Raw genomic sequence first — 27,413 nt, 5'->3', positions numbered from 1 at the left:
ATATAAGAACTTAAGACTCTGAATATATCTTTAAGTATGCTTTCATAGCCTCCTATATGTAGTATTTTTATACAGTGTTTCTAATTATTTTTAAATATCTGTATTTATTTCCACCATGGCTCATGAATTACTTATAAGTGTGGCTTTATTTGTCAACTGTATAGGAATGTTCTATTTATCATTTTGTTACTGACATGTAACTGTACTCTGGTCAAAGAACCTGGTCTGTGTGATACTGAGTCTTTATTAGTTTTTTTCAGCTTGCTTTATGACCTAGTGAATGATCAATTATGATCAGTGTTCTATATTTGAATGAGAAGTAGGTACATTCTCTGTTTTTCTCTATGTCCACTAGATCAAGATTGCTTTTTTATATTATTTGAGTCTTTTTAATATCTACCTCTGTGTATGTTTGTATCTCTATATATCTAGATATATGTACATCTTTCTGTCTTTGTCGCTAGCCCTACTCTTCCTCCTTCCGCCTGGTGTCATAGCACAGATGACACGTCAGTGTACTTCCGGGGCCCAACCGTCGAGACAGTGCATCATTCCCCAGAAGCCCTGCTATCATCCATAAAACCAACGACTATGAAGAGATGCTTGATGGAGGGGTGCTGTCTTCTTCTCAGGCCAGCCTCAGCCATTCCTCTGCTGTGGTCCAGTCCAGGCACCTAGTGTGCTTATCAGCATCTCTGGGTGCTGCATTAGCCTCTTTGGCTGCTGGTCAACATTTCCTTTTAAAACAATTTTATTTCAGAAAACATGCCTATTTAATAAAAGTGGCAAGAAATGCAACAGAGAAACAAGAAAGCAATCTCTCTGTTATTGAGGCAAAATGACTCTAGCTTAACCTGACTCTCTAGTGACCAGCATGGCTCCCTCACTGTGCTGATCTCTCTCAACCACAGTCACAGCTGCTTGACCTGCATATGACTTGAGATCAATCCTGCTGACTGACTTCTGGCTCCTTAGATCTTAAAAGGTATCAGCGCCCCTTGTGGTTGGACTCAGTCTGACACTATGCTCCTTGGGTTTGTACTTTTCTGATGAGAAAATCCTGCCTTGAGTGTTCCTTTGGGAGAATCTTTCATCTTTGACCATTTCTCTCTCTTCCCTCTTGGCCTCTGAGGCTCCGCCTCACCAGTATACCTTGTTATGGGCCAATATACCTAGCTACTGCCTGCCATACTTTACCTATCTATGTGGTCTGACCACTAGGTATGAGCAGCCCATCCTTGGTCTGGAAGACAACCACCTCTTGGTGGATGCTGGACCCTCCCCCTGTCTCTCAACTGTGGGAGACTTGAACCCACCTACCTTCCCTCCCTCTCTTTACGTGTATTAGTATCGGTATTTACTCTGCTAACAAACCTTACTGGAGATAACGTTCTAGATTCTGGTCCTTTCTGAACCAATCTGCCTACTGCCAACCAAACTATAACTATATACTCATGTTAGGGTGGGGGAAGCAATCAGTGTTGAATTTTCAAGTCCTGTCTCCTGAGTCAACACCATACTCATAGTGTCAAAATATAGAAGCCCTTAGCAAATATAGTGCCATCTGACTATTAGTGTTCACTCTTATAGCAAATGTTATATGTACACATAATTGTTAGATTACACACATACATTAGTATCTTTACATTTACATTATAAGCTCCTTAAAGTAAATGTGTACTTAACACAGTTCATTAAATAAAGCAGATGCTCTGAGATCTCTGTTAATTGAATTTAATCAGTTAAGAAACTAACTTCTGAACTTGTTTTTGTCCTTTTTTTTTTTTTTTTTAGTGAGAGAGAGAGAGAGAGGGACAGACAGACAAGAAGGGAGAGAGATGAGAAGCATTAATTCTTCATTGTTGTACCTTAGTTGTTTATTGAATGACTTCTCATTGTGCCTTGATCGGGGGTCTACAACAGAATGAGTGACCCCTTACTCAAGCCAGCGACCTTGGGCTCAGGCCAGCAACCTTGGGCTTCAAGCCAGCGACCATAGAGTCATGTCTATGATCCTATGCTCAGGTTCATTACCTTGTGCTCAAGCTGGTGAGCCCGCAATCAAGCCAGCAACTTTGGGGTTTCAAACCTGGGTCCTGAGCATTCTAACCAATGCTCTGTCCACTGCACTACCACCTGGCCAGGCTGAACTTGTTTTCTTTAGGATCATCTCCTAGCTTAGTGTCCAGTTCATTCTTCCCACAAATATGTGCTGAGGGCTAGTATGTGCTGAGCAGGCTATCAAACTATTACTCTATCAAAGGAACTAGAACAGATTCCCTAACAGAGATTATGTTGCAGTGGCGGAGTTAGACAATCACTAAATTAAAAAAAAAATGTTATATGGGAAAAGGTGCTACAAAGAAAAAGTGGGACAAATAAACAGAGAAAGACGAATGGATGTGTTTAAGTGGAGTCTTGTCCATTTTGCCTCTTGGAGAATAATCTTCTGGAAGTCTCTATTTTGTTTGTTATTTTGCATTTATTTTGAGATTTATGGACAGAATATGTTAAACATGAAGTTTTTTGGCTCTTAATAAACACTTTGCAAATATAAGAAAAGATAAATCACACTTAAAAAATTCTTTATTAAGAATTTCTTGGCCCTGGCCAGTTGGCTCAGCGGTAGAGCGTCGGCCTAGCGTGCGGAGGACCCGGGTTCGATTCCCGGCCAGGGCACACAGGAGAAGCGCCCATTTGCTTCTCCACCCCTCCGCCGCGCTTTCCTCTCTGTCTCTCTCTTCCCCTCCCGCAGCCAAGGCTCCATTGGAGCAAAGTTGGCCCGGGCGCTGGGGATGGCTCTGTGGCCTCTGCCTCAGGCGCTAGAGTGGCTCTGGTCGCAACATGGCGACGCCCAGGATGGGCAGAGCATCGCCCCCTGGTGGGCAGAGCGTCGCCCCTGGTGGGCGTGCCGGGTGGATCCCGGTCGGGCGCATGCGGGAGTCTGTCTGACTGTCTCTCCCCGTTTCCAGCTTCAGAGAAATGTAAAAAAAAAAAAAATTATAAAAAAAAAAAAAAAAAAAAAAAAAAAAGAATTTCTTCTTTATTCCTTTTTCCTGTATATTTTAAATATAGAGGGAAAAGCAAAATATATGGATTGCTGTCAATAAAATGCAAATTAGTGTTCTTTCTAAAAAGCCTTCTGGCTTTAATGCCATTTATTCAACAGATAAGGTCATCCTTGGTCATTTTGGGTTTCAATAGCAATGTCTGGAAACATTAGCAAACCCCATTACCCTGATATTTAACAACCTCACTCTCCCGAAAGCATTGGTGACACTTCCAGAAGTATCAGCATGAAATTAAGAGGCTCTTCCGAGTTACCTTGTGTGCTAACCTGGCGCAGGCACTAGGACCGCCCAGACGCCCAGAGGCAGCCGGGCTTCCCCGCCTGTCAGCGCGAGTGAGCCGCCTTTGCTGTTACACAAGCGAGCAGGCAGCAGCTGTAGCCGCTCAACATCCTAACCCCCCTTCTGGTGGATTGGAAGGTATTTACTTGCTATTTACCATCCAGATTTTGTACACTGTCCGTGTGCCTTGAGTGTTCACTTAATCTGATGCTCTGAATGCTGTACAGCACTTGGTGGGTTACTATGTTATTTTATGTTAATTTTCACAGCTGATGGGAGCAACAGTGCCATAAAGAAATGGGCTAGATATTTCCAGAGGCTGAAATCTGGAGGCATTTGGAGGTGTAAGTACGTCGGTCCCCAAGCTCGTACGTGCTGTTAGCTGTGTCTCTTGACCTTCTTCTTCCTCATTGAAAGAACCAATGTAAGATGCAATTTGCATATTTCATTCATGAAGGGAAAGCACACAGACGGTGACAGAAACCACTAACGATGGGCCTGAAACTCCACTTCGGAGTGGCTGCGGTTCCCTCTGCTAGCCTGTGGGTTTGTTTGCAAGAGGAGAAGCGGGTTTGCAGCAGAGTTTGGGTGGGAAAAAGATTTTGCTCAGGGCTGTAGACTGCTTGGTGGTTTGCTTTCTGCTTTCTGTTTCCAAAGCTCAAAGACTGTCCTTTCTAATCACTGCCGTGGTACAGTGTAGGAGTCTTTTTATGCTTTATTTCTGCATTCCAAATACTGTTATCAGAAATGTGGGCTGCCAGGAAGCTGTTAAATCATTCTGCACCTCTCAGTGTAAAGCCATTGAAGAAAAATCTAGTTGGCTTTCGCTTGGCCAAATTATACTCAATACTACAATTAGTTGATTACACACAGAAATATTTGAAAAAAAAATTTTTAAGATTCCCTTTCCTGTTCAGCAATACATATGGTTATATGAGATAAGGGAGTAGTTTGCTATTAGAAAACCCAAGTGAAGAACACTCTACAGAGAAAATTAAACATTTTAAAAGTACTTTATGAATCAATTGAAGGTGCTTTTTAGGGCCTTGATGCCAAGTTCATGTATTAAAAGGTCTTTGAAAACTTTAATGCCTTGTCAAATTTTTAGGTTACATTATTACCTTAGGAATTAGATCTAATGTAAGTATCTTATACCAAACTGTAATAGCATATTTAAAAATGAATAAAATGTTGGGTCATATTAATGGTCAATTCATAGTAACATTAATAAACACTGCCACTAATTATTTTGGGAAAGAAAGTATCAAACCAAGAGTCAAAGCAAGACATCAATATTGAAAATGTGACTTTAACGAAAAGTATTTCTTAAATAACCTGCAAAATAACTTTAATGGTTCAAAACTTATACAGTTTAAGTACATTATATTGGATATATTGAATTACCCTAAATGAGATTTCAAATTGGTTAAGTAGTAAACTTTTAAAAATATAACTATAGTTCTTCGAAAACTTTTTTGTAGAGGAAAGAGAGACAGAGGAGATGAGGGAGGGAGGATTACTTTATTCTTTTTTAATATTTTGAGCATTCTCATTAAACAGTTTCTGTATAAATGTTCTGCTTATATTTTAAATATGTAACAAAAATTACAAATAATTATAACAATTAATTTGCAACACCTTTAAAAGCAAATGAATGTAAGTATATAAAAATAACAAGGTAATACTATAGAATGTATCTTAAAGAGGAGAAAATCTTTTTTTAAGATAATGCTTGCTTAAGGAAAAAGTTAGGGAAGTCAGATTGGGGGTTGTAATAGACTTTCAATATTTGTGAAGCAAAAGTAATCTTTTACATCAATTTTGGTTGGTATTGCAATGTCACAACTTGATGAACTTGATGCTAAAGTTTCTTCTTCTCTCTTTTAAAAAATTTTTCTGTATTTCAAGTCTAGAAAGATGACCCATTTAGTCAAATTAATACTTAGTTTCAGAACTTTTTGCCCAACATATTATTTGCAATCTTAGACTCAGTTTTAAGTCATACTCATTTTATGCGTCTCATCATTAATAATTTGAGAATAACTTCATTATGTGTTGAGTGCAAGATTCACTGAATTCAATGATGGGGGGGGGGCGGAAAATCCCAAGAACATAGATCTTATTCAGAATTTTATATTCCTCTGTGAATATGAACTTTCTTCCTGAATTTAATTCCTAAAATTAAGTCCACTGGCGAGACCCAGCAGACTGAAGACAATAGGAACCCTGCAGAGCAGAAGTCTGGAGTGCTGGCTGAAAAGTGGGGTTTAAGCTGAAGAATAAAATGGGAAAGCTAAAACTAATTTGTTAGAGTGTAAAAGTGCTGATTATCTGGTGATTTCATCCTTGAGGGTAATCCCTTTAGTCCTTGAGAAGTCTCCCTGCCAGGGAAATCTGGGTGGATGTTCTTATTACCTAGACTTAATGGGTGAGAGTAAGAGATATTGCTAAAGATGAATTTGAAGGTACACATTTTTATTTAAAAGAGATTCAGCAAATAGCCAGTCTGGTTACACCCATTTCACCCTCAGCAGTATGTTTTTTTCTAAAGGACATAACACATTTCGCACGAATAGGGTGCCTGGTAAGACGTGTAAGAAAGAGATAGGAGAAGATAGCTTTTACATTCTTAAAACACGTGGAAGGAACAATGTAAACAGAAGAGGAGCATGTATTCTGGAATTTCAGTTCACTTTTAATTTGGTTTTCTGTGCACCTATGCTTTGAGTAAAAAGAAAGAAAGAAAAAAGATGTCTCCCATAGAAGACCCAGAAAAAGGCACTAAATCAGCTGGGGCTGACTTCTTATGCTAAGCCTGTGCAAAGCATTTAGTGTTTTGTTGACAAGATAAAAATGCATGTATAAAGAAATGGCAAATAATCCGTCTTCATTTATCCTTGATTTGTTAGCAAGGCGATTACCATGCTAAATGAGTTTTTAAGAATCTGTTGGTCACATATACAAGCCCCAATAAAGAGAGACTGTATATAGAATTTCTTTGAAATCTAATTATGATTCTCTCTTGTTAAATAAAAGACTTAAGAGGAAGGGAAAAGCTTCTATTAGCCATGTCCACATCAGTTACAGTTGAGTGAATCAGGAAGAGAAAGTGTTTGTGTTTTTTTTAGGTTTGGCAAGATGGATAAGCTATTAATCATATAGTTTTGGGATGAAGGTTTTCTCGAAAGCAAAGGTCTTATTTCCAAAAATTGATAAAGAAATAAGTTTGTAGGTACAGCAGAAAGCTTTTAAATATATAAGATTCAGCCTTTGAGTATAGGCCAATTAACAATATGAAATATGTGTCATGCATTATTAATAAGCAGGCTTATCCAAAATGTTGTTTCCATTGTCTCTCCTGGTTCATACACTGTAACTGATGTGGGTCCGAGAACCATTAACATACTGTCATACTTTTTTCTTTTCTTTTCTTTCTTTCTTTTTTTTTTGTATTTTTCTGAAGTGAGAAGCAGGGAGGTAGAGAGACAGACTCCCCCATGCACCATGCCGGGATCCACCCAGCATGCCCACCCAGGGGCGATGCTCTGCCCATCTGAGGCGTTGCTCCACTGCAACCAGAACCATTTTAGTGCCTGAGGCAGAGGCCATGGAGCCATCCTCAGCACCTGGGCCAACCTTGTTCCAATGGAGCCATTGCTGTGGGAGGAGAAGAGAGAGACAGAGAGAAAGGGGAGGGGGAAAGGTGAAGAAGCAGATGGGTGCTTCTCCTGTGTGCTCTGGCCGGGAATCAAACCCGGGACATCCACAAGCCAGGCCGACACTCTATATTGAGCAAACCAGCCAGGGCTCATACTGTCATACCTTTTCACTTATGCCTTTTATTTAGGAAGGAAGAAGTTAAAAACTGTAAGGAATTTGTTGATAAATATTAATTATGATTCCATAGATGTTTAAGTTGCAAATGAGCTATTCCCTCAAAGGTAATGTAATAATTGTAGTTTATACTTGGGAATCAGTATAAATTTTATGAACATAACATTTTATATATATACTTTTTTATAGCGAAAAAGAGGAAAGAGAAAGAGAGAAAAAGGGACAGACAGACAGGAAGGAAGAGATATGAGAAGCATCAATTCTTCTTTGCTCACCTTAGTTGTTCACTGATTGCTTTCTCATATGTGCCTTGACTGGGGGGGGGGGGGCTACAGCAGAGTGAGTGATCCTTTGCTCAAGCCAGAGACCTTCGGGCTCAAGCCAGAGACCATGAGGTAATGTCTATGATCCCACACTCAAGCTGGCGACCCTGCACTCAAGCTGGTGAGCCTGCACTCAAGCTGGTGAGCCCACGCTCAAACTGGATGAGCCCACACTCAAGCCAGGGACCTCAGGCTTTTGAACCTTGGTCTTCTGCATCCCAGTTCAACTTTCTATCCACTGCACCACCACCTGGTCAGGCACATTTAATATTTTTGGATTATCTTTCTTTAATAGATATTAATCGAATCTTCACTGAATGCCAGGTATGGAAGCTAGACAGCAAACATGATATGTCCCACCTTTCATGGTCTTCATCACTTTGTGAAGGGAACTAAGCAACAAACAACTGTTATAAACCAAACACATATAATTAAAATTCTTTTAATTATTTAACTTATTGAAAATTAAACAAACCGGAATGTATTCGACAGATACGAACTCGAAAATGAGAAGAGAGGGCTATAATAAAGAACGACTTGGTGGCATTTTTGTGTGTGATTTTTTTTTTTGTGAGAGAGTGACAAATGAGGGAGCTGAGCACAGAGGCAGCTCAGCAGTGTGTGGTAGTGCGCTGGGATGGAGAGAGGGCGGACTTTGTGCTAACCTGCTGCGGCTTAGATCCATTTTGTGTCATTCCTAAACCTTGACATCTTGAACATTTTATTCCCTTGATAAAGCTTTACAGAGTTTTGAGAATAATGAGCTTCGCAGAGTTTTTTGGAGGAAAAAAGATTGAGTGTCCATGACAATATCTTTAGTGTCCATGGCCATGTTGACTTATAAAGTGTTATAGCAACTTAGACATTCACTCTTGAATACCCATCAAAGAACTGTAGACCTGTTTTATCACTCCTGTGACCCTTTCCTTAAATTATTTTGGTGGTTCTATGTCACAGAGTTGAGGGAGAGAAGATTATCAGTCTGGCAGACAGCAGAGAGAGAGAGCGAGCAGAGCGTTGTTCCTGAATCTTCTAAAGACCAAGTCTCAGGAGCTTTGATACAGTCATCATAGATTTTTCTGTCTTTCTTTTCCTCCTTCCCTTCCTCCCTCCTTCCTTCCTTTCTTCCTGCCTTCCTTCTTCCTTCCTTCCTTCCCTCCTTCCTTTTCAGCTGAATTTATTGAGGTGACACTGGTTAGTGAAATTATATGTTTCAGGCACACAATTATACAATACATTGCCTGTACACTGTATTTTGTCTTCACCATTCCAAACCAAGTCTCCTTCCATCATCATTCATCCCCCCTTTCCTCTCTTCTACCCCCCCTCTCCTTTCCCTCTGGTAATCACCACAGTTATACCTCATAGTTATACCTCTGTGTCTATGAGTGGGTTTTTGTTTGTTGGTTTTGCTTAATTTCTTTACTTTTTTTACCCAGCCCCCAACCCTCCTCCCCTCTGACAGCTGTCAGTCTGTTATCTATACCATATGATTTTACCTATATGTGAAGTATAATAAACAAAATGAACTAGCACACGAAATAGAGTGGTGGTAGATTTCTGATCATCTCCTCAGAAACCACCAACATGGTGGCAGATGGGGATTAATTAGGGTGCTGTTCCTCCCAGGGAATGCTCGACTGAGGTGACCACCTCCCAGAGGTTAGACACATGCTCCCTGGCGGTGCTGTGCTTACTGGGCTTGGCCTGTCCAACACAACTTGAGAAGCTCAGTGAGATGAACACGGACCTTTTCGGTGCACAACAAAGGGTTCAAGCTCAAGTTGAAAAAGCAAGTTCATTGATGAAGAAAGTAATTCATTGAAGTTTGGAATGAGTTCCATCCAAACACTTTTGGAGTTTTGTCTTCTCATCAGTGTACAGCCATAAAGTACATACCTGTACACAACCATGTGTATTTTATATATTTAACACTTTCTCTTAAATACATTTTTTTATTAATTTTAATGGGGTGACATTTATAAATCAGGGTACATATGTTCAAAGAAAACATCTCCAGGTTATTTTGTCATTCGATTATGTTGCATACCCATCACCCAAAGTCAGATTGTCCTCCGTCACCTTCTGTCCAGTTTTCTTTGTGCTCCTCCCCCTCCCCTTCCCCTCTTCCTCCCTTTCCTCCTCCCGCCCCCAATCACCACACTCTTGTCCATGACTCTTAGTCTTGTTTTTATGTCCCACCTATATATGGAATCATGCAGTTCTTAGTTTTTTCTGATTTACTAATTTCACTCCGTGTAATGATATTTAACACTTTTAAGTGGACAATTATTATGGGAAGACTCTTAAGTGTTTTGCCCCTGTTGCTCCTGACAATACAGCTGTGTAGAATGGCAAAGTTGTTCAACAATGTGTTGCCTTAGTCATTTCAAGAAAATACATTAATTCTGGATTATCAGCTAGGTATACTTGAAGCTCCTAACAGACAGAATCCAAAATTAGAAACCAAACTAAGACCACAGAGTAAAAGGCAGTGGCATTGAAAAAGGTATGGTTACAGGAAATAATTCCCTGATAGGTCTAAATTCGGCCAAGTTCCCAACCTTGTGGAAGATGGAATCTTCCAGTGCTGTAGCCACAGACAAATTGGCAAACTCAGACTACAATCTGTTCTTGTGCAGGAACAGTAAAAAGCAAGGGTCCTCACCAGGGGTGAAAAACATAAGACAGGTCAGGTCAGGAGGTAAAGTTCAAGTTCATGAGACTTCATGCTGCTAGTATTTAAATCCGCCTGCACCTTTGTCGTGTCCATCTGTGTGTCCTTGGAAATATGATTTGATCTATTTAGGTCTTAGTTTCTTTATTGTAATATACTGAATTTTAGTAATAAATTAGTATCATTAAATGAGAAATAAATATAATACATGGATAGCTAACAGGCAGATAATTACTAAATAAAAGTTGGAGTAGCAATAATTATAGTTGGCAAATTTGAAAACAGAAAGCACAGTTAGAATTTAAAAGAGTTGTTAAATAATGATTTATCATATAATTCACCAGAAAGACACAACCATCCTGAACCAATCAGTACCTAATAACATAGCCCAAAATATTATTAACATGTAAAACAAAGAGAAATTGACAAACCCACACTCACAGAGATAGATCTTATTAAAATTCTCTTAGAATCTGGGCAAAGGATAGACAATTTGAATAATACAATTTATAATCTAAATCTAATATATATATATATACATATATACATATACATATATATATATAAAACCTGCAACCAATAAAATTATTTTTAAGCATATATAAGCAATCTTCTTAAAAAAATTCTTTTTATGCATAAAAATTTACAAACACAAAATATAAAGTATGTCTCTACAAATGACAAAAATCAATATCATAGAGTTAATATTATTTAAATAGAAAATTATGCAGTTTAAATTAGCCATATACAATATAAAATATAATATAGTCCAGACTAGAAGATTTAGAAAATTGTGTCTAGGCTTAAAAATAATTATTAAATCTTATTTGATCACATTAAAAACTTCACTCTTATTCATCTGTTTCATGGGATTACTTCTAACCAGACACATTTTCACCTTTACCCAGAGTACTGTATAAGGATTTTGATAAAATAACCAGATTTCTGAACTGAACACCCTTGAAATTTTCTCATTGAACCACATCTGCATGATAACCAAATAAATAAAGTATTGGTTTATAACAAATCTATGATTCTGATTCTGAGGTCAAATTTCCAGGGGCCTACTTTGATAATTATTATGACCTGTGGGTAAATCTCATTTCAAGGTTAGAATAAACTCATATCTGGAGTTAAGATGGTCTATAATTCAATATCCTATATTTTCTTAATGTAAAAAATATTTAAATCACTGCATAAAACAAATACCAATCAAATTTGTTATTGATGGGATCTCAAAATGTGCATTATGAATATTCTAGGTGTTATATTTTTACCTATGTTGTTTTAGTTATCTTGCCTTTCCTTTTTTTTCTTTTTTTTTGCGAGAGAGAGATAGCGAGAGAGAGAGACAGGAACAGACAGACAGGAAGGGAGAGAGATGAAAAACAAACATCAATTTTTTGTTGCAGTTCCTTAGTAGTTCATTGATTGCTTTCTCATATGTGTCTTGACCGGGGGCTACAGCAGACCAAGTGACCCCTTGCTCAAGCCAGCAATCTTTGGGCTCAAGCCAATGACCATGGGGTCATGTCTATAATCCCGCGCTCAAGCTGGCAGCCCCGTGTTCAAGCTGGCGAGCCTGTGCTCAAGCCTGTGACCTTGGGGTTTCAAACCCAGATCCTCAGTGTCCAGGCTGATGCTCTATCCTCTGCACCACCACCAGGTCAAGTGCCTTTTCTTTTTTATAAACTATTTTTAAAAGCCTTAGAATAAAGGATTTTTTATAACTCTTGGCAGAGCATTCCAATGCATTTCTTTGTAAAATTTTTAGTTATTTACAATTTTCCATTTGTCTGAATTCAAATGAGTCAAAATTCCACTTCTGATCTATAGCCACTTTGCTCTCGGTCTGAAAAGAACAGGGAGACTTACTATCTCAGCATTGTATATGCTCTCTGATAAAGAATGACCTCATATTATGCCTTGACAAGAACAAAACTCTAGGAAAGATATAAATCTTGTATCGATCTACGTGCATGTCAAAAGTTATCTATCTGAAGAACAAATGGCTCAATTAAAGAGCAATTACTCCTGGCAAAGTGATCATTTAAATGGTGCTTTTTCATTTTGAATGGGTTCCTTTACCTGTTACTGCAATAAAAAGACAGTACATTTCAAGTCTGAGTTCTTTTCAGGATGTCCAAGTTTCTTTCTTTCCTTAGTGTTCTATTTCAATAATGTATTTAACTTATTCAGACTTTTCAGATTTAGAGTATTTTAAGTGAATTTGGAGGAGACTTTTGAAATCTTAGTCTCACACCCCCTGTATAAAGATAAAGATCCTGAAGTTCTAAGTGGTCAGGTCATTGCATGCCAGATGTGGAAGAGGAAACCATGTCTTAAGATTTTCAACTTGACCTTATTGTCTCAGCCTATAGTTTATTAGAGTACAATTTGACAATGTAAAGTCATGACTCAGGAAAATTTAAAATGGACTTGTGTAAGACATTTTAATTTATTGATTAAGGAAGACCATCAGTGTGATGTAATGACTCATTTCAAAAACATTTAAGAAATTAGGTATACATTGGCAAATTAAGAACTGTTAAGAGTGTGGAGTTTAAAAAAAAAGGTTAATCTTTGGAGTTATCTGTTTTATCAGAGAAAAATGATTTGCATTTCTACGGGAAAAAGTCCTATAAGTTAAACAGTAACTTCTCTAAATCTGGGACTTCTAATAAATAGTAAACAATAGATGAATGAAGCTCCTTCCCTTAGACAATCTTTGGGTGGCCTTTGTCCCATATATTATTGGAAGAACCTTCTGCCCATCTTCCTATTTCATTTCCGTGGATTAGGTCAGGATTGACAACTCATCACCTGTTTTGTAAATGAAGTCTTATGGGAACATAAGTTTGCCCTGATTGTTCCCCAGAAATGTAAATTAACCAAGGCCTCCTGGACAGTACTGAGGCATCACGAAGGCCACAACATTTATTTCTGTCTGAAAATTCTCATAAGGAATCTTGAGTCGGACTTTTAAAACTCTCTTTTAGTAACCCCTCTATCCTAAGGCTAGGACACCGACTCCCCAATGCTGTCTCCACTAGAGTTCCTCTTACTCTTCTGAAGTTCACTCAAATTTGCTAAGGTCCCTAGCCTGCCGGAAGTAACCTCTTTTGTACTTGAGAAGCTGGAGCTTTGAAGCAGGTCCTAGACCAGCTTCCTAGAAAGGCTTTGTGGGTGTCCACGCAGCAGACGAACCTTAAAGATCAGCTGCCATGTTTGATTAAATAAGAACCCTTCTGGAATATGACACTCCAAGCAGAGACTTGGTTGCAACATAATGAGTGTATTTATATCCTGATATAAACTGGCACAATTTCTTAGTGATCCTATGGAAATAACCTGTTGCCATGGAAAGTAAAAAGATTTGCAAAAATGTTGGCTTCAGAATTTCTAGTGGGTCAATGAGAGTCAGATACCATTTAGAACAGTGCTTATTTTGTGTGTGTGACAGAGACAGAGAGAAAGACAGAGAGAGGGACAGATAAGGACTGACAGGAAGAGAGAGAGATGAGAAGCATCAATTCTTCATTGTGGCTCCTTAGTTGTTCATTGACTGCTTTCTCATATGTGCCTTGACTGGGAGGCTACAGCAGACCAAGTGATCCCTTGCTCAAGCCAGCGACCTTAGGCTCAAGCTGGTGAGCTGTGCTCAAACCAGATGAGCCCACGCTCAAATCAGCAATCTTGGGATTTCGAACCTGGGTCCTCTGCGTCCCAGTTTGATGCTCTATCCACTGCGCCACCGCCTGGTCAGGCTAGAACAGTGTTTTCCAACCATTGGTCCACCAGAAATTTCATGCCGATCCGTGAAAGAGTTAACCACCCTGATTTTCTATGAATATTATAGACCCAATGATCTTAGTCAAATTTGCTTACGTTCAAGATGATTTCTGCCTTAGTGGTCCCCAAAATAATTCTCCTATTTTCACCAGTCCCCAAGTGTAAAAATGTTGAAAACCACTAATTTAGTACATTTAATTTCAGTTTACAAAAGCATAATCTTCCAAGGTTAGCATTAGATACAGATTAAGAAGAAAGAGAAAGTCTTTTTTCTTATTTCTTATGTATGTATTTAAAAATAGAAAGCTGAAAAATGGCGACCATACTTTAGACAAATAACCACAACTGGACATTGCTCATAAACTCATTTGGTCCTGGTAGATTCCTTGTTGCTTGAATCTAGGTCCCGTGGTCTGCTTACGTGTACTACTTCTGGTTCTGGGCTGAAAGAGTCAGGAACTCTTGAAAGCTTTCTAAGCCATGTGGGTTTAGAGGTCTATTCTTTGAAGAGTACTTGGTACTGCCCTTTTTGTGAGGGTCTGGTCTGTCCTTTGTGGAATTCACCAATTCTAGCCTCTATTTTAGAGCAGAGCCTACAGGTAGGCATCAAGAAACAGAGAGCTGTTTGAGGACACTGATTGGCTATGGTTAATTGATGAAATAACCAGTGATATCAGAATGGAGGAGAGTACAGTTCTGATGCATTCTCATAATTGATTGACCAGATTGGTTTTGTCTGATGTTAAGAACATATTATGGAAGGTACTGAGGAATCTCCAGGGCCTTCCCCCCCAAAACATTAAATTTCTGAAATATTTATGTTCATTATATTTTACTTATGCAAATTAGCTTAAGGAAGTCTGAGTCTCTTCTGGTTTTATAGTAAGATGCAGCTCTAAAAATAGCATCGAACTACCAATTAGTAACTATGAAGCTGCCTAACAAACCTAATTATTTCTCCAATCTTCTTTGTTTTTCCACTTTTAAAAACAAAAATAAGAATACTTTGTGATTTCTCAGGTGCTCTCTGTGAAATCTTAAAAATAAATTTGATGAGTCAACTTTAGGACCTTTTTGGCAGTGACCGCCCAAATTGCTAGAGTATAATTTTAAAATCATGACTCTCTGGCAAATATAAAATGAGCACATGTAAACAATTTCATATAACTTATTAATTAATAAGTGAACCAAATGTTATGATTGCTTCAGGAAAAATATGAGAAATAATATGTGTATAAGCAATTTAATGATATGTTAGAATAAAATTACTGAGTTAAATTTTAAAACTTGCTCATATCCAACACACCATAAATCTTTGGAGTCACTTGTTCAATGAGTAAAACTTATTTGCATATCTAATGTGCAGATATTAATTACATCTGTTAATTCTGTAGATTAACAAGTAGTTTTAATAAGTCTAGGATCTTTAACTAATAACAACAACAATAACAACAAAAAAGAGACAGACTCAATTATCACTCTGGACCCATTCTCTCCAATTAAGTAGTCATTATCTATTTAAATATAGCCACTCAAATTAATTAAAATTAAGTATAATAAAACAGTTAGTCCTTCAGTCACACTACCCACTGTTCACAAGCTCAGTGGCCATATGGCCTAATATACCATGTTGGGTGGCACTTTTATCTTCACAGAAAGTTCTGTGGAACAGTGATGTGCCTTCCTAGACAATCCTCAGGTGGCCACTGACCCTGTACAGTATTAAAAGGATATGTTGCCCACCCTTCTGCCTTATTTCCAAGTTTCAGAGCATTTTTCTGACAGTTTTAGTTATAATACAGTTTTAACCATGGTAAAGTTAAATAGTTATTGCCTGCTGTCTCAATAGACTTCATATGTATCATGACTGTGTCCAAACAGGATAATTTCATGGAGTAAACCAAATGATGCATGATCTACTTTGATAGTGGTATAAAAATGACTTGAGAACAATGCACATTTAAAAATATATAATACTACCAAAATATGTAGTTGTATTATTTGGTTTATGCAAGATGATTCAATCAACTCTCTCACAAAACTATAGAAGTTGGGATATCGTGAATGGTTTTGGGAAACCAGAGTGGATCAAAACAGAGAAGATGGCAGTGAGGGCAACCATAGGATCCAGGGAGTCTGGAAAGCCTTTTGTTTAACAGAGGAGTCTATGTTTTTTAAGGTTTTATTTATTCATTTTAGAGAGGAGAAAGAGAGAGAGAGAGAGAGAGAGAGAGAGAGAGAGAAAGGAGACACAAGGGGGGAGGAGCAGGAAGCATCAACTCCCATATGTGCCTTGACCGGGTAAACCCAGGGTTTTGAACCAGTGACCTCAGCTTTCCAGGTAGACGCTTTATCCACTGCACCACCACAGGTAGACGGATTCTATTTTTCTGAGCTCAATGATGATAAAATGGAAATACACCGATTGCCAAAAAAGTAACTTTTAGGTTTTATAACAACATTTAATAGTACAGTAAGAAGATAGAACATTATCTAATAGAATGCTATTTTCAAATTTCTAATAAAGAACTGCTTTACCTTGGATTTCTCATTAACAAAATGAAAATATTGGCTCTGGCCGGTTGGCTCAGTGGTAGAGCGTCAGCCTGGCGTGCAGGAGTCCCAGGTTCGATTCCCGGACAGGGCACACAGGAGAAGCGCCCATCTGCTTCTCCACCCCTCCCCCTCTCCTTCCCCTCTGTCTCTCTCTTCCCCTCCTGCAGCCAAGGCTCCATTGGAGCAAAGTTGGCCTGGGCACTGAGGGTGGCCCTATGGCCTCTGCCTCAGGTGCTAGAATGGCTCTGGTTGCAACAGAGCAATGCCCCAGATGGGCAGAGCATCAGCCCCTGGTGGGCGTGCCGGGTGGATCCCGGTCAGGCGCATGCGGGAGTCTGTCTGACTGCCTCCCAGTTTCCAACTTCAGAAAAAAAAATAAAGATATTATTTCCCTGAATTTTATTACTGTTTATAAATTTTTATCATTTATTCAACAAATGGCTATTAGGCACCTATTATACAAAGAAGACAGAAACAGTGTCTACCCTTGTGGAGGGGCACAGACTGGTAAGGAAGACAAAAAACAAATAACAAATTACTTACAAATGTAATTTTTATGACAACGTACTATGGGAGCATAGGAGGGTAACACTTTCCCCATAGTCGTTGGAATAGGAGCTGGAAGGATCTAGTCAAGAAAGACATCTCCAAGAAAGTGACATTTGAATTAGGATCTGGAGGATAATAAGGGTTTTCTGGGGAAAGAAGCACTGCGGAGGGAGTAAAGTGGGAAATATCATAAAGGCAACCTCATGCAGTAAGTAGGTCCTTGGCCAAGGAGGTACCATGCACATTTCAGTTTTTGATTGGAAGATAGTTGAATGACTTAAAAGAACTGGTTTTAATGTTTCCTTTTTTTTTTTTTCTCACAACAGAGAAGATTGGTACGGAATACTTTTCTATATCAAATTGCAATCAAGGAACTACATAAGTAGAAAAAAGCCTGGTGGCCAACTTTTTGTTCAAAATTGCCAAAAATGTTTCCCTCTGTGGAAAATGGCTACATACCAGGGCAGGTCGGATTTGGGAGAAGTCGGCTCCTAATCTTATCATAAATCTGCTGGTTCACTGTTGACTCTCTGGACTATTTTATGCAAACTAACTTTCTTGTAAATAAGAATCAGACCTGGGAGGGAGGCATAGCTGCAGGTGCTGAAGTAATCAGAGAAAGAGTTACTCTCCTTGCCTGGAAAAATAACCACAAGTTTAATGCTTGAATAATTCAACCTTTATTTATAGTATCAATTATAGATGATCTACATTCAGATATCTAAATGATAGTAAATTTGATTGCAAAATTTTAGATTAGCTAATGAATAGATGGATCAAAATTTTATTTTTGTTATTTATTTATTTATTCATTTTTAGAGAGGTGAGAGAGAGAGCAAGAGAGAGAGAGAGAGAGAAGGGGGGAGGAGCAGGGAGCATCAACTCCCATATGTGCCTTGACCAGGCAAGCCCAGGGTGTAGAACTGGTGACCTCAGCATTCCAGGTCAACGCTTTTATCCACTGCGCCACCACAGGTCAGAAAATGTTATTTTTGAACCTTATCTGGAACACTATCTTGCTGTTGTCTTTCTCCTTTTCCACATACAATTCTCATGCTATATTTATCCCACCATCATAAATTTGTTGCTGTATTTGACATGCTTTTTAGAAGATGAGCACATAATCATCTATTTCCAGCAATGCACATCATACTTGGCAAAAAGGAGATGTTCAATATATGTTTATTGAAAGATTAAGCAAGTGAAAAAATGCAGGATCCTAGATTTATGAGTCTATTAAGAGAAAAAGAAAAATCTTACATTACTTGGCTAAATCTCTTAAATAAAAATGTTTTCTTTATATGAAAGTAACTTAATAATACCTGTCATTTTAAATAATTATTTAATTTAAATAATATTGATGAGGTAAGAGATTTTAAAAAATGAGACTATAGATATCATTGATAATTTGTTCAACTTGTATTGAATGCCTAAAGCAAAGGTATCAGACACACTTCTTGCCTTCTAGAAATTTATGACAAAGTTGAAAAACAAGAATTCATGCTTAAAATGTAATGACTAATATAGGAAATGTATACCAATGCCAAATGAGTACATTAAAAAGAGAGATACCAGAGTTAGGAAGGTTACCAGCCAGGACAGTCCAAAGCCTGGATCCTTTTATAAATCACAGAAGAGGAAAGAGCATTCATATAGTCCAGATTCCATCACGTATTCTTTGGTGACTAACCACTGACTCATAATCTTGTCCTTTTGCATCTATTTTCCAGTATTTTATAGCTGACTGCCTTTGAAGACATTACTTATATTTTCCACAAAATAAAAACTGGAAAGAAAAAATGAAATGAAAATTGTTGGTATCCTACCATATCCCAGACATGGAAAGCAAATTTTTACATAATGTACCTCAACCTTAAAGCTCCTTTTAGAACACAAATCCATTCATTGGATTTTTAGAATGTTTTTATTCATGGGGGATTCTTCTTTAAAAATTTTTTTATTTATTCATTTTAGAGAGGAGAGAGAGAGAAGGGGGAGGGGGAGGAAGTATCAACTCATAGTTGCTTCTCGCATGTGTGTTGACCAGGCAAGTGCAGGGTTTTACACCGGCGACCTCAGCGTTCCAGGGTGATTCTTGATCCACTGCATCTCCACAGGTCAGGCGGTTTTTAGAATGTGATAAATGTCTTTTGCCAGTTGTGGGATGGAACTTGGCTTGCACAAGAACATTTTTTTTCCATAAAACAACTTAGTTTTGGTGTACTTTTCATCAAATAAACTGCACATATTTTAAGTGTATAGTTGAATGCATCTTGGAAGAGGTATACTTATTCTATAACCATAGCAAATTGAGATAGGGGATGTTACCATCACCTCCAAAATGATGTTCTTTTGTACTCCACTCTGGACATAGGCTGCCTCTGGATATGCTATGTGCCACTGTAAATTTATTTGCCTTATCTGGAGTTACATATCAACAGAATCATACAGTATGTATTCTTTTATGGCTTCTCTCACTCAGTGGAAAGTTTTTGAAATTCACCCATGACCTTGCATATATCAATAGTTTAAGAGTATTTTAAAAATTATGAATACTATTTCATCTTAAGGTTACATGACAATTTGTTTATCCATTCTCCTATTAATGGATATTCAGGTAGTTAACATTTTTTTGTTACTATAAATAACAATTTCTACACAAACACTTGAAAATCCAGTCTTCGTGTAGAAGTTAAGTTTTGTTTTGGTGAGTACCTAAGAACTGAATTGCTGAGCCATGTGGAAAATGTGCGTTCACCTTTGTAAGAAGCAGCCGGATTCTTTCCAAAGTATTTGTTGTGTTTTCCTTTCCCAGCAGGAATGCATGAGAATTATATTTTCTCTACATCCTCAGCAGCACTTGATGCTGTTAATGCTTTTATATTTAGCCCTTCTGGTGGGGGTGTAGTGGTACCCTGTTGTGGCTTCAACTTGCACTTCTCTGGTAGACTAATGATGTTGATTATCTTTAGTTAGCCTTCTTAGACTTGTGTTTGTCTTCTTCTGAGAAGTATCTGTTCAGATCTTTTGCCCACTTTGCACTGAATTGTCTGTCATAGTGTTGCAAATATGTTCTCTCATTCTGTGGCTTGTCTTTTTTAAAGGGTTTTATTTTTTTCTAGAACAGTTTTCAGTTCACAGTAGAATTGAAGGGAACATCCACAGATTTCTCATATAACCCCTGCTGCCACATATGTACAGCCTCCTCAATTATCCATGTTCGTGACCAGAGTAGTACATTTCTTACAACCGATGAGCCTACATTGAAACATCGTAATCACTAGACTAGAGGTCTATAGTTCACTTTAGGGTTCACTATGGACTCAGACCAATGTGTAATAACATGTATCCATCATTATAGTGTTATCCAGAGCATTTTCACTGCCCTAAAAATCCTCTGTGCTCTGCCTGTTCATCCCTTACCTCACAAGCCCTGGTAACCACTATCTCTTTACTGTTTGCATAGTTCTGTCTTTTCCAGAATGTCATTTAGTTGGAAACAAACAGTATACAAACTTTTCTGAGTGGCTTCTTTCATTTGGTAATTTAGAGTTTCTCCATGTCTTTTTGTGGGTTGATAGCTCATTTTTTCTTTCTTTCTTTTTTGGCACTGAATAATATCCCATTGTTTGGCTGAACTACTGTTTCTTTATTCATTCACCTATAAAAGGATTTGTTGGTCGCGTCCAGGTTTTAGCAAGTATGAATATAGCTGCGATAAACATTCATGGGCAGGTTTTCATGTGGATATAAGTTTTCAGTTCACTTGAGTAGATACCATGATAGCTGGACCGTACAGTAAGAGCATGTTTAGTTCTGTTCGCCTTTTCACTTCATAGGTTTCTTTACTAAGAGCAATGAGTTTTAATTTTGACAGAGCCCATGTACCTTTTATGTGTGTGTGTGTGTGTTTTATGATTTGTGCGTGGCCTGGTAATAAGTTCACATGACTAGAGAAAGAATTCATCCAATGGCTACTATTATTAAAGTTCAGTAATGTCGTGGATCTTTGTATAAGAGTGATTTTATCTTATACTTTTGATTAAATAGTCCCCTGGATCATTAAATGATTCATAAACATGGTCCTTTAATGTCTGAGTAAGAAGCGTGATAGAGCCTCAGGGTTTGAAAGGAAATGATATGACATTTTCCCCCGTTCGTTAGATAAACATTCCAGCAGTTAGATCATTTTTCTAATGCACATTTCTGGAACCTACTTTCATTACAGGCAGCAGTGTAGCATAACTCATCTGGATGCTAGAACAGGAAAGGAAATAAAGAACCTCTCTCCAATTTTTCATTCAGGGGATGCTTATCCAAATTTCACAGCTTAGAAGTATAATGTCTCCCATCAATGTATCACTGTCAAGTGGTGTCATGCCTTGGGAGCTGCTAATGTGGTCCTCTGGGCAGAATGAGAGCTTTCTAATCAGGCAGAGCTAGGCATGTGCATGGGTTAGCGACCTGAGCAAGTCACTTAAATGTCCTGAGCCAGTTTCCCTCATCTGTAAAATGTAAAGATTAAGATATAGACACCAGAATGGAATACACTGTCACTAAATGGTAATTTTTTTATTGATTGGTGATAAAAATGATGCAGTAGAGAGAGAGAAATTTTATTTCTTGTGCATTTTTACCAATAGAAGAAAAAGCTGAGAAATTTAGCATGAAAAAAGACAAGATTAAAAACTTGGTATTTATTTTCTTTATTTATTTTTCTTTTTTTTCTTTACAGAGACAGAGAGTAAGTCAGAGAGAGGGTTAGACAGGAACAGACAGACAGGAATGGAGAGATGAGAAGCATCAGTCAGAGATGAGAAGCATCAGTCATTAGTTTTTCGTTGTACGTTGCGACACCTTAGTTGTTCATTGATTGCTTTCTCATATGTGCCTTGGCCGTGGGCCTTCAGCAGACCAAGTAACCTCTTGCTCGAGCCAGTGACCTTGGGTCCAAGCTGGTGAGCTTTTGCTCAAACCAGATGAGTCCGTGCTCAAGCTGGTGACCTCAGGGTCTCAAACCTGTGTCCTTTGCATCCTAGTCCGACGCTCTATCCACTGCGACACCACCTGGTCAGGCATTGGTCTTTATTTTCAATAAATCCTATCTGGGGTTTTGGTCATGACAGCAATCTAATTGTGGTCTACTTTCACAAGAAGCTTGTCATGGAAGTGATGGAGAGTGAACAGTATCCTTGGTGTACAACAGCCAAGAGCCAAGCGATAGCGCAATTATTTTCAAAGATAAAATGAAATTAAATGTGATTATTAAGGGAAGCCATATCTCTCTACGTGACCTTTTAAATTTTTGACCTTTTAAATTTTTGAATAAGCAATAAATTGTCAAAACTCAAACAATAGGGCTACACCAGGAAGACTCACCTCATTACTCTCCTGACCCATCAAGTTCCCCAGCCCTCTGTTCCCAAAAGTTAATTGTTTTTTCACCTACTCAGGGTTTCTTTATGCCAATACAGACATGTACAAATATATAGTCTGACCTTCCTTTTATATACATACATTCATCTTTATTTTATTTATTTATTTTTCTATTGATTTGAGAGGAAGAAAGAGAGAGAGAAAGATAGAGAGAGAGAGAGAGAGAGAGAGAGAGAGAGAAAGAGAATCATGAAATCGCTGTTCACTTTAGTTGTGCACCATTGATTGTTTCTCATACGTGCCCTGACTGGGGTTTGAACTGGAGACTTCAGGATCTAGCCAGCATACTTAGGGTCAAGCTGGTGGCCCCAGTAATAAACTGTTTACTTCAGTGCTCCCAACTGATGCTCTATCCATTGCGCTACCGGCCAGGGCTACCACCCTTTTTGTTACATAAAAGGTACTATACTACATAAGCCTATTACACTATTGTGTGTCTAGCTTATATATGTGTGTGTGTGTGTGTATGTATGTAAATATAAAGCCTTATGCATTAGCATGTCACCCATACAGTGATGAGGCTAAAGCTTCTAGGCAGCATTCCAACCTCATTGAATTTGCTGAGGAAGCAGAAACCCTGCAGAACCTTTTGCTAAATAGTGACCCATGTCTCAGCCCGGATGGCTTGGCACTCCTCCTGCCTAGAGCAGAAAGTGGCCGTAGGTAAGAAGGTAAGGCCCCTGTAATCTTTGAAGACATTTTCTAGAGTGTAACTACCCATGAAAACAATCTCCAGGAATTCTGACAGTCTCCCTTCTGGCAAAATAAGTCTTGAGGGGTTGGTTTTAGCCTGAAGGCTTGTGCTACAAATAAAAACGTGTTGCAGCATAAAAGTTAACGGAGCCTTTCACTGAAGAGGAAATATGTTCACGTGTAACACTTGAAAGAGAATCTAAAACTGTCTTATTTTCTGAAGAGGGTAAAAGACTGGGAGGAAATCTAAGGCAATTGCTGTAAAGGTGACTTAACTGTAACCCTGGAGGAAGCTGTAAGCCTCGTGGAACACTGTCTCACGAGAATGTATACGAGAGACCCTTCTCTGAGTCATTACAGTAGGTAGTACACAGTGTTGAATTACTGTTGTAAGTGCAGTTTATCTTGTAGCTAAAGTTCGTGGATGTAGGTTCATCTTTTTGAGTTTATAAGCATCCTCACTTGCTTGAAAAATGCTAAAAGTACATGCATACCGTACAGTTATCTGAAATTATAATGAAAGACAGAAAGAATTTAGAATTAGATAAACAAATACTAAAGAAATATAAGGTCACTTAAATCATTCATAGTTTATTTACTGAGAATTCATTTGCTGTTTCTACAGTGATTTCCCTTTCTATCTGTTTTTTGCTTCTGCTAATAAGCCAGCTATTCACATTTTCCGAGGACAATGCAATTAATTATAAGAGCAGGTGCCCTGAAGATAGTAAGTGGTAGGTGCCAGCTGAGGTGGCTTCCACATCTTCTGTGTTTCTAGATCGTGGGACAGAACACAGCCAGCCTCAGGAGTCAAGTCATAAGCAGGAGGCTGTTGACTTGAATATCAAGCCCAAAGTCTCTGAGTTGTATAACAGTCTGGCTTCTCTGGTGGCCATATCCCAGGACACCAGCGATAGGTCTCATCTCCTCAAGAGTGTGCAAGATAACCTTGTAAATGATGCATCCTTGTCAACGCATGCTGTGGGAACAACTCTGGACAGGATGATCAGACCCTGAACTACTTCTGGAAGTCGGCAGGAGCTGACCATCCTCAAAAGTGTGTCTTCCAATCTGGGATGGCATTTTCAGTAACCTCAACAGCAACAAAGAGAACCATTTTCTTTCCTGGACCCGTACGAGGTAGTCTCAAACATGTAAGGACATCAAATCTACTGTCCATGCCAATTACGGTACATCAGGCCCTATCATTCAAGTAGCATGCTATTTAGCTTTTCTATGCTGTTGTCTTTGGATGTTTCATGTTCTCTTAACATACTGATTTATAAACTTTATTAGAAAAAGTATTGTATATACTTAGTATGTATTTATTGGTTGCCTATTATGTACCGGATACTCTTCCAGGGGCTGGCGACAGAACCTGTTATCCTGGAGCTCTGGATCAGGGGTCCCCAAACTACGGCCCATGGGCCGCCTGTGGCCCCCTGAGGCCATTTATCCGCCCCCTGCCGCACTTTCAGAAGGAGCACCTCTTTCATTGGTGGTCAGTGAGAGGAGCATAGTTCCCATTGAAATACTGGTCAGTTTGTTGATTTAAATTTACTTGTTCTTTATTTTAAATATTGTATTTGTTCTCGTTTTGTTTTTTTACTTTAAAATAAGATATGTGCAGTGTGCATAGGGATTTTTTTCATAGTTTTTTTTATAGTCCAGCCCTCCAACGGTCCGAAGGACAGTGAACTGGCCCCCTGTGTAAAAAGTTTGGGGACCCCTGCTCTGAATTGTACACCAAAAATATACAAATGCATCCCTGGCCGGTTGGCTCAGTGGTAGAGCATCGGCCTGGCGTGCAGAAGTCCCGGGTTCGATTCCCCGCCAGGGTACACAGGAGAAGCGCCCATCTGCTTCACCACCCCTCCCCCTCTCCTTCCTCTCTGTCTCTCTCTTCCCCTCCCGCAGCCGAGGCTCCACTGGAGCAAAGATGGCCCGGGCGCTGGGGATGGCTCCTTGGCCTCTGCCTCAGGCACTAAAGTGGCTCTGGTTGCAATGGAGCGATGTCCTGGAGGGGCAGAGCATCGCTCCTGGTGGGCGTGCCAGGTGGATCCCGGTCGGGGGCATGCGGGAGTCTGTCTGACTGTCTCTCCTCGTTTCTGGCTTCAGAAAAATACAGAAGAAAAAAGTATATATATATACAAATGCATCTAATATAACATGTTAGATGAGGAAAATTTTTAAAAGACAAGAGCTGAGAGAGAGAGTGCCTGATTTAGATTGAATGCTGAGGGGAGGAAACTCTAATCCCGAGTCCTTGGGCAGAGACCCGAGCTCAGTGAGGGGATGAGCCACATGGATAACAAATGCAGGAAAGAGCACCCCTGGGGAGAGAATGGGGGCGGGGTAACTGCCCGGGGCCTGTATGGGAGGGTGTTTGCCATGTTCACTGAAGAACAAGGAGGTAAATAGGGCTTGGGGAGAAAACGGTGGAGAGGGGAATGAGAGCCAGCGTGGACGGAGTGGATAGTCTTGTGGGACTGTGGCCTTCGTTACGAGTGAGATGGGAAGAAAGGACTGAAGTGCAGCTAAGAAGAGAAAGGAGCAGTCACGGGTTATGTTTCACTCCCAGGGCAAGGGAGCAAGTGGAGAAGCAGAAAGACCAGTTTCAAAGCTGTCAGAATAGTCCAGACGAGAGATGGTAGTGGCTAAAGCCAGTGGCTCGAGAAGTAATTCTGACATAATTGATGTCTAGTAAACATCTCTTGAGAGACTTTGTGCCAAGCAGCGTGCTTGCGTCTGTCCTTTTCACCACTGTACTGCCTCTCTTAAAATAAAATGGCGAGACTGGCCTGTGGTGGCGCAGTGGATAAAGTGTTGACCTGGAATGCTGAGATCACCAATTCAAAACCCTGGGCTTGCCTGGTCAAGGCACATACAACCAGCAAGCAATGTACAACTAACGGGAAGCAACTATGAGTTGATACTTCTCGCTCCACATTGCCCCACCTCTTCTCTCTGTAAAATTAAGAAATAAAATCTTTAAAAAATAAAATAAAATGGTGAATAAGTGTTACATCAACAAAGTAGATTAGTTTAATTCATTTGAAGGTTTTGGTACCTGTCCTGGGCAGCTCATATTGGACCCAGAGAAGAAGATTAGCAGATAAAGATCATTGATATTCCTTTTACCCAGGGGTCCCCAAACTACGGCCCGCGGGTCGCATGCGGCCCCCACCGCACTTCCGGAAGGGGCACCTCTTTCATTAGTGGTCAGTGAGAGGAGCATAGTTCCCATTGAAATACTGGTCAGTTTGTTGATTTAAATTTACTTGTTCTTTATTTTAAATATTGTATTTGTTCCCGTTTTGTTTTTTTACTTTAAAATAAGATATGTGCAGTGTGCATATGGATTTGTTTATAGTTTTTTTTATAGTCCAGCCCTCCAACGGTCTGAGGGACAGTGAACTAGCCCCCTGTGTAAAAAGTTTGAGGACCCCTGCTTTTACCTTTCCTACCTCAATTTAGGACAAGGCTTTTAGTTATTTATTTTATTTCAAAAATGTGATAAAGACCTCTTTAAAGAGAAGATAAAAACTAGTTTTTCTTTTAAGATTTAGACCACATTGATACTACTAGAATTGTGAGGCTCTGATCATAGGTGACCCACCATCTGTACCTATTAGCTTGTTTCTTTTTATAGGAGGATTAAAGAATGTTAGGACCAATGTCATTGAGGAATAAGAGTGCTTCAAAAGGAGTCATTGGAAGCGTGTGTTCAGTCAATCCGCAAGGATTAATGGGGTGCATTCAAGCTTCATTCAGACAGAGGGAGCTAGAATAAATCCGACTTGAGTGCACACCTTGGCTCTACCACCTAAAATGCTAGCCTTTTTCACTTTAATTAACCTTGGTTTTGTCATCTGAAAAAACTGGGAAAGTGATAGTACTTTACACATAGGTGAAAGTGAAATTAGTATATGTAAAACACAGTAAATTGGCCAGCATACATTAAGTGCTTACTGTATAATAGTGATTATTATTATACTCAGTCCTCAGTTCACTTTTTTCTGCATGTTGTTTATTTTTGTTTTTAATTGAATTTATTGGGGTGACACAGGTTGACATAATTATACAGGTTTCCGGTGCCCAATTCTACAACACATCTCTGTACATCATATTGTATGTTCAGCCCCCAAGTCAAATCTTCATCCATCACTATTTATCACCCCCCATACACACACACCGCTCTAC

At 39.0% G+C, this 27,413-nt stretch overlaps 1 protein-coding gene across 1 annotated transcript in view; it reads left to right on the top strand.

The window, feature by feature from the left end:
- The first annotated feature begins 3,429 nt into the window (after nt 1-3,429).
- The window catches only part of RAB27B (RAB27B, member RAS oncogene family), a 128,504-nt gene continuing 104,520 nt past the window's right edge, over nt 3,430-27,413 (top strand). The window contains exons 1-2 of the mRNA XM_066352282.1: nt 3,430-3,488; nt 3,620-3,694. The gene's annotated coding sequence lies outside the window, so the exon portion shown is untranslated. The remainder of the gene's footprint in view (nt 3,489-3,619; nt 3,695-27,413) is intronic.

Source organism: Saccopteryx leptura, chromosome 11 (genome assembly GCF_036850995.1).
Source record: "Saccopteryx leptura isolate mSacLep1 chromosome 11, mSacLep1_pri_phased_curated, whole genome shotgun sequence".
In the NCBI taxonomy this organism is placed as follows: domain Eukaryota; kingdom Metazoa; phylum Chordata; class Mammalia; order Chiroptera; family Emballonuridae; genus Saccopteryx; species Saccopteryx leptura.
Note: the sequence above shows the minus strand (reverse complement) of the source record. Positions and strands in the feature narration are given on the sequence as shown.